General features: G+C 43.5%; 1 non-coding gene across 1 annotated transcript; it reads right to left on the reverse strand.

Annotated features, from left to right (window-relative positions):
- Positions 1-5880: 5880 nt before the first annotated feature.
- Positions 5881-5987, reverse strand: LOC118486959. The gene has a single exon (XR_004880126.1). It is a non-coding gene; the product is annotated as a small nucleolar RNA R71 (small nucleolar RNA).
- Between the last annotated feature and the right edge of the window lie 7168 nt (positions 5988-13155).

Below are 13155 nucleotides of genomic sequence, written 5' to 3' on the forward strand. Positions count from 1 at the left end.
AGCTCACACAACTATAACAACACCGTTTTCAACTCCGGGGAGTACACCCGAGTTCCTTACCTTCAACACACCAACCCCATCCAGATCTGGGGCTCCGTCTCCCAACGTTGGTGTGTCGGACACCCCGGCACGTGTTGAACTTACCCCCGAGGGGGTCGCTAATAACTTTCTCGAGTTAAGGTCACTTCTTAACCAGCATGTGAGTAGAGAAAGGGAAAAGGGGGTAAGGATTCGTCTAGATTACGATGAACCTGAGCCAACGTTGTCTCCTGGGCCACCCCTACCACCCTTTGTTACAAGAGGTGAGGCTGGTCCAAGCAACCCTTCAAACCCTCATCCTTATCTATCCACTATGACAAATCCAACTGTTCATCCCATTCTCTCTTCCCAACCATTTGCTAGTGGCACTCCTCTGGGACACGAGTTAACGCTTGACCAACTCCTACAGTCCCCAGTGACCAGCTGTCCTGCTTCTCTAGCTACCACATGGGAGCAAGCTCTGTCCGTGCTCCCTTTAGCACGGAGTGCTGTTACTAGCACCCCTCTCGGGGTAAACTGCTCAGTTGGTCCAGGAAGCCTTCAGGGTTTCAATCTCGTACCCAACATGATGTCTCAGATGATGGCCAACTTCCCATGGCAACACTTCATCAATCAAGTGCTAGCCACCCAGGGGAACCATGGCAATAGCAACAATGTAGGTACAAGACCTGAAGAAGACTTGGCTAAACCTTACAAGCCAAGTAACCTTTCCTGCTTCTCAAGGCAGATAGCTGATTATGATTTTCAGTCAAAGATCAAGATGCCAGCCCACATCAGAACGTATGATGGGACCGAAGATCCCGAAGATCATCTCCAGATCTTCACTGGTGCTGCTCGAATAGAAAAATGGTCAAATGCTGAATGTTGCCTAATGTCCATGCAGACTCTTGTTGGATCTGCCAGAATCTGGTTCAATGACCTACCTGCTCAAAGCATTAGAAGCTTTGACGATCTCAGCAGAGGTTTTCTGGCAAACTTCTCCCAACAAAGGCGATACGTTAAGGACGCAACAGTAATCTTCCAGATAAAACAACGCGACGATGAAAGCCTTCGGGCATTCATTGAACGGTACAAGAAAGAAGGGCTAACCTATGTAGGGGCTGACGAGAAAATGAGAGTGGCCGGTTTTATGAACGCCATAACCTCCAAATATCTCACACGAGATTTCAACAGATCTCTACCCAAAACCTTGGAGGAAGCCCTTAAAAGGGCCGAAGCTCACATTCGGGGAGAGGAAGCTGTGGATATCAAAGAACAAAGGAAAAGGGGGTCTGGCTGGCGAAGCAGTAGCCCAGCCAGAAAGAGAGGAAACTTTAACTCTTACGACAGACGCCCAAAGGGTTCAGACCCTCGAAGGGTTGAAGGACGAAACCCTTCAGGCAGAGATAAAGGCATGAGTTTCACTCCCTTCACCAAAACCCCTCAAGAAATCCTGGCAACGGAAGAAGTCAAGCAAAACTTTAGACCTCCCAGGCCTCTCCCCGAGAGTCGAAAAAATGAGAACTCCACGCAGTTCTGTGAGTTCCATGAAGAAAAGGGACATCACACCAATGATTGCTTCCAACTGAAAAAGAGAATTGAAGAGGCCGTTAAGTCAGGAGAGCTCGCTCATTTGGTAAAAGGGGTTCGAGACAAAATGGCTGAAGGCAAAGGAAAGGAAGTAAACCTGGTGTATTCTGATGAAAAGGTGCCTTACAAGAAGCGGCGGTTGGAAGATTGAGAGCTTCAGTATGTCTGCTTCCCCCCAACAAGGAAGGACCCACTTCCTGGTCCCCTTGTGGTTGAAGCCACCGTGGGCACATTACAAACATGCAAAGCATACATAGACACGGGAGCAGCCACTGAAATCATGTTTGAGAAATTTTTCAACCAATTAAGCGATGAGGAACGTTCAAGGCTTCAACCCTCTGGAACCTCCATAAAAGGTATCGCCGATATAACCTTGAAGCCTTTGGGGCAGATAACCCTTGATGTTTGTTTTAAGGAGGGATCAAAAGAAAGAACCCGATCACTGACCTTTGTGGTTATCAACATCCCTTCCCGCTATGACGTAATCATAGGGAGGCCTGGACAATGTGCATTTTACATGGCAGTGTCTGTCGTCCATGGCACAGTCAAATTTCCTACTGAAAGAGGGATAGCAACCCTTCAACCCACTCAGGAAGCTTACCTGATCGAGGATGAAAGCTCAAATGGTGAGAAAGACAAGCAAGGGTTAGTCATAAACCCTAAATACCCTGAGCAACGAGTAAGGGTCAACCCCAACCTTTCCCAAGAGACTCTTTCATACCTTGAAAAGCTGCTGAAGCATCACAGTGATGTGTTTGCCTGGTCTCCTGAAGATATGACTGGGATCCCCCGAAGCATTGCTGAACACGAGTTAAGAATACCACCGGATGTCAAGCCGGTGGTTCAAAAGAAAAGAAGCCTGGCACCCGAGAGAAGCCTGGCAGCTTGCCAGGAGGTTGAAAAGCTTGTATCAGCTGGTATCCTCCGAGAGGTCAAGTACCAATCATGGATTGCAAATCCTGTTATGGTCAGAAAACCCGACAACTCTTGGAGAATGTGTATAGATTTCAAAGATCTTAACAAGGCTTGTCCCAAAGATTGCTACCCGCTCCCGGAAATTGATCTCAAGGTTGATTCCCTCACGGGGTATCCGTTTAAATGTTTTCTTAATGCATACAAAGGTTATCACCAAATCCTCATGAAGAAAGAGGATGAAGAAAAAACAGCTTTCCACACAGACAAAGGCATTTTTTGTTACCAAAAGATGCCTTTTGGCCTCAAAAATGCAGGTTCCACCTATCAGCGCCTCGTCGATAAAGCCTTTGAAGACCAAATCGGTAGAAACATGGAGGCATATGTCGATAACTTGGTGATTAAGAGCAAAACGGAATACCAAATGCTTGATGATATCCAAGAAACTTTCAAAAACCTTAGAAAGATCAACATGAAGCTCAACCCGGAAAAATGCTCGTTTGGATTCGATGAAGGAAAATTCCTGGGTCACATCGTCGGAAAGCAAAGTATCAAGGCCAACCCTAATAAAGTAAAAGCATTCCTTGAAGCTAAACCACCGAGAACCAAGAAGGAGGTTGAAAGCTTAAATGGGAAGCTTGCAGCCTTGAAGCGTTTTACCTCAAAACTAGCCGAAAGGTCTCTACCGTTCTACAAAACGCTCAAGAACTGCTCAGATAAAAAAGATTTCAGATGGACCGATGAAGCTGAAGAAGCTTTCAACCAAATGAAGCAGCACTTAGCTTTGATGTGTGTAAAATGCAACATATAAATCACATCAATTAAGGCATAAAACTAACCCTTTTTAAGTGCTAATGTTGGAAAAAGAGTGTTTTTGTCTTCCTTTTGTATTTTCAGGATGAAATGAGCTCAAAATCACAAAAGAAGCAGAAAGACAACTAATTCTACCATAAATACAAGAAAAGGAACAAAAGTAGACTGCCCGGACCCTCAACGGCACCTCCCAAAGCAAAGGAGAAGAAACAGAGTCTGAACACGCCCCGTGTCCAGCGAACACGGGGGCGTGCCCAGGAAGCAGCAGAAAAGACAAACCAGTAGAAGCTTCCATTGCCCACCACGGGGCCGTGTCCAGCGGGCACGGGGGCGTGGTGAAAGTACAGCAGGCGCATTAATTGTAATTCGCAATTACAATTAATGAAGTGAGAGAATGTCAGACGGGCACGGGGCCGTGTCCAGCGGACACGGGGCCGTGTCCAGCCTTCTGTTCAGCCTATAAATAGAGGAGCTTGGCTTCATTCTCTCTCATCCCTTGGCACACCACCTCTCTCACACCTCATCCACCACCCACCACCACCATAACACCATCATCCATTGTCCATCGTAGAGTGTGTGAGTCGTCTCGGGATCCAAGATTGATCGTAAGAGTTCTTGACAATCAAGGCCATGTTTGCCTAAGTCTCTTACATCACTTGGTGAAGACAAGTGTTTAGTATAATACTTTTTATTTTTAATCTTTTGCACTTTTTATTTGGTTTTGTATTAATGACTTTAATAACTAGTTACTTATGTTGAAGGTGATCTTTCCTTATCGTTTGTCCGTGGTGTCTTGGCATTATTTTACTGTATATATAAAATAAAAGATTTTCACCATTCATATCTCCACGGTCTATATGGAGGTATGTTGGCTACCTGGTCGGGGGTTAAGGGAACGGTTTGGTAAGGGTCTTGCCCTTGTTCAGCGTTTAGAGGTCCTGCTTGGGACCTGGGTCAAATTTAGTAGGATCTCCTTCAATGCCCATAGGTATTGGATGGCGGGGATCCAAACTCTTTGACCCCCTCATAAGTTAACTACTATTAATACTATAACCCGGCTATTTAGGACTGTATCCCTGCTGACTCAGACTACTTAGCCGAGGGTAACGTCACCGCCAAAAGCGGGGCCTACCACAATTTGCATTAATAACTTAATTCATTATCTTTCAATAATCCGACCCTTTAGGATTGTATCCTTGCTGACTCAAACTACTGGGTTGAGGGTAACGTCACCTTCAAAAGAGGGGCCTACTACAATAACTAAGATAATCTCTTAAACAAGTGCAAAAGTGCAAAAATAATCAAAGGTTATACTAATACACATGTCGGATCCAAGTGATTCATCTTGTCTATCTGTTTTTATTTTATTTTTATTTTTCAGCATTTAGTTAGTTTTTATTTTCTTAGTTTAAAAACATTTCTCTAACCTTTTTGATTTGATTAGACGTTGAGGATAAACCGGTATTAAAAGCTCTTGTGTCCTTGGACGACCTCGGTATCTTACCAACACTATACTACGTCCACGATGGGTGCACTTGCCCATATGTGTGTTTAGTGTTAGTGAATATCGTGTTTTATAAATTTAAAACTTGGCTAAAAGTGTAAAAAGGGGCTTAAATACTCATCAAAATAATATTACACCTAACGCACATCAAGTTTTTGGCGCCGCTGCCGGGGACACAAGGATTTTAAGAAAGTTAGGAATCAGCGGCCTAATCATATTTTTATTTTTCTTTAATTTTTTAGGATTTTTTTTTAGTTTTTCAGCTTCTGCAGAGCTCAGCACGGGGCCGTGCCTGGTCGGACACGGGCCGTGCTCAGCATCATTACTGGCAGTTTTTGTTTTTCAAGTTACAGAAGGCTGACCACGGGGCCGTGCCGGTGCAACACGGGGCCGTGTCCAACTTCCAGTAACTGGGATCTGAAAAACAATCACTGTAATTCCGACCACGGGGCCGTGTTCGCTCAACACGGGGCCGTGGTGAACCTTCTGACCAACATTTTTTTCTGTTTTTATTGCAGGACTTGGAACCCGACACCAACCTCACATAGTGTATGAGCTCCAGTTCCAATAAAGACATAAAAGAACCATTAGAAGAACCCGAACGCTTTCTCAGAAAAAGGTTAAAAGCCAAAAATCAAGAGAAGGTTTCGGGTGATCCACCTTCAATGGCGGACCAACGCACCCTTATGGATTATCTACGGCCCACCGTAGGTAATCTAGGCGCCGCTATCAATGCTCCGAATGTCGAAGCCAATAACTTCGAGCTTCGACCGCATTTGATACAAATGCTCCAAAACTCCGCAACCTTCCACGGGCTTGCGGACGAGGATCCCCATCTACATATAACTAATTTCTTAGAAATATGTGATACCTTTCGGATCAATGGAGCATCAAACGACGCCATCCGCCTCCGTATGTTTCCATTCTCACTAAAAGACCGAGCGAAAGCTTGGCTCAACGCCCTCCCAGCTGGTTCGGTAAACACCTGGGATGAACTAGCCCAAAAATTTCTATATAAGTATTTCCCTCCTACTAAAACTGCTAAATTAATGGCTGAAATTAATACATACTCACAAGAGGACGGGGAATCCTTATATGAAACATGGGAAAGGTTCAAGGAGCTATTACGCAAGTGTCCCCATCACGGCCTCGCAATATGGCAACAAGTGTCCACTTTCTACAATGGATTGTTGCCACACACTAGGCAGACACTTGATTCTAGCTCCGGGGGACTTCTAGGTAACCGACGCCCACATGAAATATATAATCAGATTGAGGAAATTGCTCAAACCAATTTTCAATGGCATACCCCCCGGGGAAATAAATCTATCGCCCCGGGTGCCCATAAAGTCGACGAAAGCACTTCTTTACAAGCCCAAATCGAGGCCCTTTCTTCGAAAATAAAAAAATTAGAAATGACAAAAACAGTCTCGGTTATGGCTTGTGAAGAATGTGGTGGGTCACATGAAAATTGGAGTTGCATGAAAGAAACGGACGATCAACAAGAAATGGTAAACTACATTGATAATAGACCTAGGCCGTCGGGTCCTCCAACGGGAACTTACAACCAAGGATGGCGAAACCACCCAAACCTTGGTTGGAGGGAACCCGGCAATAGTAGTAACCAACAAACCCAACGAACAAACTTTCAGCAATCAAGAAATGAGTCACAAAATTTCACTCAACAACAAGGTGGACGAGAAAGGCTCGAAGATACTATATCTCGCCTTGTCTCTGACGCTGATAAGAAAAACTCGGAAAGATTTCTACAATTAGAGTCTAATTTTAGGAATCAACAAGCTAGCATTCAAAACATAGAAAAACAAATAAATCAAATAGCTCAAAACTTTTCCGAGAGACCGCAAGGCGCATTACCTAGCAATACCGAAACAAACCCAAAGGCGCAAGTTCACCTCATCACACTACGAAACCGCACCGTAGGGCCTGCAGAAGTACCGCCACCTACGGAAGAAACAATGCCAACACCTCTGCAGGAAAAGAACTCTCCTCCATCACCAGAGCCTACCAAGGCTCCTCGAGTTCCGTACCCCGGTAGGTTAATTCGTCAAAAGACCAATGAGCAATTCGCAAAATTCGAAAGTCTGTTAAAACAATTGCATGTCAATATTCCTTTTATCGAAGTCCTAACCCAAATGCCCAAATACTCTAAATTTATGAGGGACTTCCTTACACATAAAAAGAAAATTGAAAATTTGCAATTAGTTAATTTAGGCGAAGAATGCTCTGCCCTCGTACTCAATAAACTACCCCAAAAGAAAATCGATCCCGGAAGTTTCACGATTCCATGCTCAATAGGGGAATCGCCCGTTCGCAATGCCTTGGCCGACCTAGGGGCTAGCATTAACCTCATGCCCTCATCAATGTTCAAAAGGCTTGGCTTGGGAACCACGAGCCCTACAAAGATAAGCATACAACTCGCTGATCGATCCGTCAAGTTCCCACAAGGTGTCATCGAGAATGTCTTGGTAAGGGTAAGCAGATTCGTTTATCCAGTTGACTTTGTCATACTCGATATGGAGGAAGACACCGAGGTCCCCCTTATACTAGGGAGACCCTTCCTTGCCACAGCACAAGCGGTGGTAGACATGAATGACGGGACACTCACTTTGAGGTATGGGGATGATGAAGTGAAGTTCGGAGTTGGGAAAAGAATAGAGGACGACGACCCAGTAAACTACATGAAGGTTATTGATTCAAGCTTGGATGCTGCTCTCCGACGGTGTAACATGGGAAGCAAGGCATCCCACTCAGAAGATATATAGCCTCAAATCGGGTCTAGCCAAGGACCCTTATAAACGTGGCGCACCACGGAGGCATTCCGCGGAACTATCCTTAATTTAGTTTAATCTTTTAGTTTTTGCAGAATAAAACACACTCATGGTGGTAATGGATGAAAAAGGGAACGAGAAAAATAGAACCATGCACGAAGAACAGGGCAACCCGACAAAAATCTCCATCACAGAAGGCTCAACACGGGCCGTGCCCAACCAACACGGCCCCGTGCTGAGCCCCCTGCAGAAAATCACCCAGTTCAGGTAACTGGACACGGGCCGTGTTCAGCGGACACACCCCCGTGTCCAGGCTTCTGTTTCAATTCTGTAATTTTTGTTACTGGCACTTGACCACGGGGCCGTGCCCGGTCAACACGGGGCCGTGTCCAGGATGCCAGTAACATAAATCTTTGCTTTTTAACCCACTTTTACACATTCTAATCAACCAAAAACTTTATTTTTGGACACATTGAGGACAATGTGTAATTTAAGTGTGGGGGGGATGCTAAAACCTTGAAATTTTGCAAAATCCTAAACACAAGCCTTACACAAAACTCTATTGGAACCGCTAAACACCCCAAATTTTTTCAAAAACTTTTTCATTTTTTTATTTACTTGTCTTAGTTTAAGTTGGGAATAACAAGTTCTAAAAAGGTTATATTTTTACAAGTTTACAACCGATAGCGTTGTGATAAAAAGAACCAACATAAGAAAATTATGAAACGGCATGACAAGTTTAGTTAAAAATTCGATTATATATACTTGGTCACATTAAAAACCCATTCCCACAAAAGTGAGTTTTGAGCCTTTATTGAGCATAAAAATACACATATTTAGATTAAATGCTCATTTTTCGTTTCTTGTGTGAATAGCCGCTCGGTTCTTACAAATCTAGAACTTGCCACGACGATACATTCCCGGTCCTTACCAACTTAAACCCAAGTAAGTAAATGATGGAGGCATTAGGACTAACCATTTTTCTTTCAAAACCATTATTTTTCATTTTTTTTACCTACCCAAAATCCCCTTAGATAGCCCCTTTGAGCCTAAACCTTTCATTTCATTACCCCAAAACCCTTTTTACCCACCAAAAACCTTTTTATTTTTTTTTCACCATTTATTTTAGTAACAAGCTCGCTTTTTCGTAAACTCACCTTTTTATGTGACGATGAAAAAAAAAATGATGATGAAGTCAAAAACAAACAAAAGCTATAAAAGCTTGTTTGGAGAAATACTTCAAAATAAAAAAGTCACTAAAAACAAGGTACTTCACGAAAACCGACGCTTGTTACAATTTTCGCCCTTTTTACTAACCAACCACCCACCTTTAACCCAAGCCTAACCCTTCACCCCAAAAGTCCTCTTGATATTTACAAAGGTAAAAAGTTAAAAAGGAGGAGGATTGATTGCTTGGCAAGCCTATGGAAGGCGTAAGTTCCATGCCGCTCTCGAGTGATTCACTAAAAATATACACCTTCGGCCGAGTGTTGAGTGATCTCCCGTGAGGTATGTGAACTTGTATATAAATGGAATTTTAATAAGGCATGCTATGCCCAAATAAGTAATTCATCTTATGAAAAGTTCAAAATAAATCATAACGAATAGGATTGTAAATAAATAAAAATAAAACTTATAAAGACCTTGGATTCCCGACACTCTAGGACAAGCTAAAAACTTCTCTTCTACCTATTCCATTTGGGAGTGTAAGCCACATTTAAAGAGTTTTGCTTGAGGACAAGCAAAAGTTCAAGTGTGGGGGTATTTGATGTGTGTAAAATGCAACATATAAATCACATCAATTAAGGCATAAAACTAACCCTTTTTAAGTGCTAATGTTGGAAAAGGAGTGTTTTTGTCTTCCTTTTGTATTTTCAGGATGAAATGAGCTCAAAATCACAAAAGAAGCAGAAAGACAACTAATTCTACCATAAATACAAGAAAAGGAACAAAAGTAGACTGCCCGGACCCTCAACGGCACCTCCCAAAGCAAAGGAGAAGAAACAGAGTCTGAACACGCCCCGTGTCCAGCGAACACGGGGGCGTGCCCAGGAAGCAGCAGAAAAGACAAACCAGTAGAAGCTTCCATTGCCCACCACGGGGCCGTGTCCAGCGGGCACGGGGGCGTGGTGAAAGTACAGCAGGCGCATTAATTGTAATTCGCAATTACAATTAATGAAGTGAGAGAATGTCAGACGGGCACGGGGCCGTGTCCAGCGGACACGGGGCCGTGTCCAGCCTTCTGTTCGGCCTATAAATAGAGGAGCTTGGCTTCATTCTCTCTCATCCCTTGGCACACCACCTCTCTCACACCTCATCCACCACCCACCACCACCATAACACCATCATCCACCACCATCATCCATTGTCCATCGTAGAGTGTGTGAGTCGTCTCGGGATCCAAGATTGATCGTAAGAGTTCTTGACAATCAAGGCCATGTTTGCCTAAGTCTCTTACATCACTTGGTGAAGACAAGTGTTTAGTATAATACTTTTTATTTTTAATCTTTTGCACTTTTTATTTGGTTTTGTATTAATGACTTTAATAACTAGTTACTTATGTTGAAGGTGATCTTTCCTTATCGTTTGTCCGTGGTGTCTTGGCATTATTTTACTGTCTATATAAAATAAAAGATTTTCACCATTCATATCTCCACGGTCTATATGGAGGTATGTTGGCTACCTGGTCGGGGGTTAAGGGAACGGTTTGGTAAGGGTCTTGCCCTTGTTCAGCGTTTAGAGGTCCTGCTTGGGACCTGGGTCAAATTTAGTAGGATCTCCTTCAATGCCCATAGGTATTGGATGGCGGGGATCCAAACTCTTTGACCCCCTCATAAGTTAACTACTATTAATACTATAACCCGGCTATTTAGGACTGTATCCCTGCTGACTCAGACTACTTAGCCGAGGGTAACGTCACCGCCAAAAGCGGGGCCTACCACAATTTGCATTAATAACTTAATTCATTATCTTTCAATAATCCGACCCTTTAGGATTGTATCCTTGCTGACTCAAACTACTGGGTTGAGGGTAACGTCGCCTTCAAAAGAGGGGCCTACTACAATAACTAAGATAATCTCTTAAACAAGTGCAAAAGTGCAAAAATAATCAAAGGTTATACTAATACACATGTCGGATCCAAGTGATTCATCTTGTCTATCTGTTTTTATTTTATTTTTATTTTTCAGCATTTAGTTAGTTTTTATTTTCTTAGTTTAAAAACATTTCTCTAACCTTTTTGATTTGATTAGACGTTGAGGATAAACCGGTATTAAAAGCTCTTGTGTCCTTGGACGACCTCGGTATCTTACCAACACTATACTACGTCCACGATGGGTGCACTTGCCCATATGTGTGTTTAGTGTTAGTGAATATCGTGTTTTATAAATTTAAAACTTGGCTAAAAGTGTAAAAAGGGGCTTAAATACTCATCAAAATAATATTATACCTAACGCACATCAAGCTTCCCTACCAGATATTGCAGCACCAGAAACTGGGGAGCTTATATCGGTGTACCTTTCAGTTGCCGACGAAGCCATCAGTGCAGTTCTCACTATTGAAAGAGACAAGGCTCAGGTACCCGTTTATTTTTTCAGCAAAACTCTAAAACTAGCTGAAACCAAATATCCTCCCCTCGAAAAACTCGCTCTAGCCCTGGTTCAAACAACCAGAAGGCTTAGAAGATACTTCCAAGCACATCCTATACAAGTGGTCACTGACCAATCTGTCAAGAATGTGCTTGAAAAACCTGAGAACTCAGGAAGGCTAGCAAAATGGGCAGTGGAACTAGGTGAACATAACATCACCTACGTCCCACGAAAAGCCATTAAAGCTCAAGTCCTGGCTGACTTCCTAGTTGAAGTCCCAAACCAAACAATTGAAGAAGTAAACACCACAACCGCTGAACCCTCCAACCCTGAAGCCTGGAAATTATTCACTGATGAGGCTTCAAGCGTTGAAGGGTCAGGAGCTGGTTTAGTCCTAATCAACCCTGAGGGGCTAGAATTCACATATGCTCTCCATTTTAATTTTCAGACCACCAATAACGAGGCTGAATATGAAGCATTGATCGCTGGCCTACGACTGGCCAAAGAAATGAAAGTCAAAAAGCTTGAAGTGTTCACTGATTCACTACTAGTATCAAGCCAAGTTAATGACAGCTATGTCGCCAAGGAGCCCAACATGAGAAGGTACAAAGAAAAATCCAAGGAGTTAATGAACACCTTCCAGACATGCAACATCAAACAGATTCCAAGGTCCCAAAACAAAAAGGCCGATGCCTTGAGCAAATTGGCATCCCTCACGTTCGCCCACCTCACGAAAAAGGTGTTGGTTGAAGTGTTAAAGGCCCGGTCGATTGATGAATTGAAAGTGCAAGATGTAGTCACCGAGGAAGATCCAAATTGGATGACTCCTATCAAAAAATTCCTTCAAGACAATGAACTACCTAATGATCAAACAGAAGCCGAAAGGGTAAAGATCAAAGCAAGACAATATGTGTTGCAAGGAGAAACCCTCTATAAAAAAGGTTACCTTGCACCCTTGCTAAGATGTGTGGGCCCTGAACAAAGCAAGTATTTGGTTAAGGAAGTGCATGAAGGAATATGTGGAGCTCATTTTGGAGCTAGGTCGGTGGTTGCAAAGCTCATGAACCTTGGATACTTCTGGCCATCAATGCATCGTGACACCGTTGAGCAGCTGAAGAAATGTGATGCCTGTCAAATCCATTCCCCAATACCAAAAAGTCCCAAACATGACCTGGTTCCCATAACCTCGGCATGGCCATTCCATAAATGGGGAATGGACATTGTCGAGCCATTCCCTCCAAGCAAAGGGGGAGTAAAATTCCTATTGGTAGCAATTGACTACTTCAGCAAGTGGCCAGAGGTTAAACCCCTTGCCAAGATCACAGGAAAGCAAGTCATAGACTTTGTTTGGGAAAATATCATCGGCCGCTATGGGTTGCCAGGGGTAATTGTCACCGATAATGGGAAACAATTTGCCGAGAAACCCTTCAGCCTTTGGTGCAAGGAATACAGGATCAACCAAATCTTCAGCTCAGTGGCTTACCCGCAGTCAAACGGCCAGGTTGAAAGGACCCACAGAAGCATAGTGGAAGGCATCAAAACAAGATTGGGGAGGTATGAAAGTAATTGGCTTGAAGAATTGCCTAGCGTTTTATGGGCAATTAGAACAACAGAAAAAACAAGTCACAAGAAAACACCTTACAACTTGGTATTTGGATCCGAGGCCGTAATCCCCGCTGAAATAGGAGTTGTAACCCAACGAATTGTCAACATGGATCCCGAAGTAAACCAGCAAGAGACCATGTTGAACTTACAACTCCTAGAGGAGGCCCGAGATCAAGCGGCAATACAAGAAGCCAAATACAAGCAAAAGATGGAAGCCTACTACAACAAGAAGGTCAAGAACGAACGATTCAGGCCAGGGGATCTAGTCCTCAGAAACAACGAAGCTAGCAAAAAAGAAAATCAAGGGAAGTTAGGCCCAAAATGGGAAGGTCCATAC

Source organism: Helianthus annuus, chromosome 14, assembly GCF_002127325.2.
Source record: "Helianthus annuus cultivar XRQ/B chromosome 14, HanXRQr2.0-SUNRISE, whole genome shotgun sequence".
NCBI classification, from domain to species: Eukaryota; Viridiplantae; Streptophyta; class Magnoliopsida; order Asterales; family Asteraceae; genus Helianthus; species Helianthus annuus.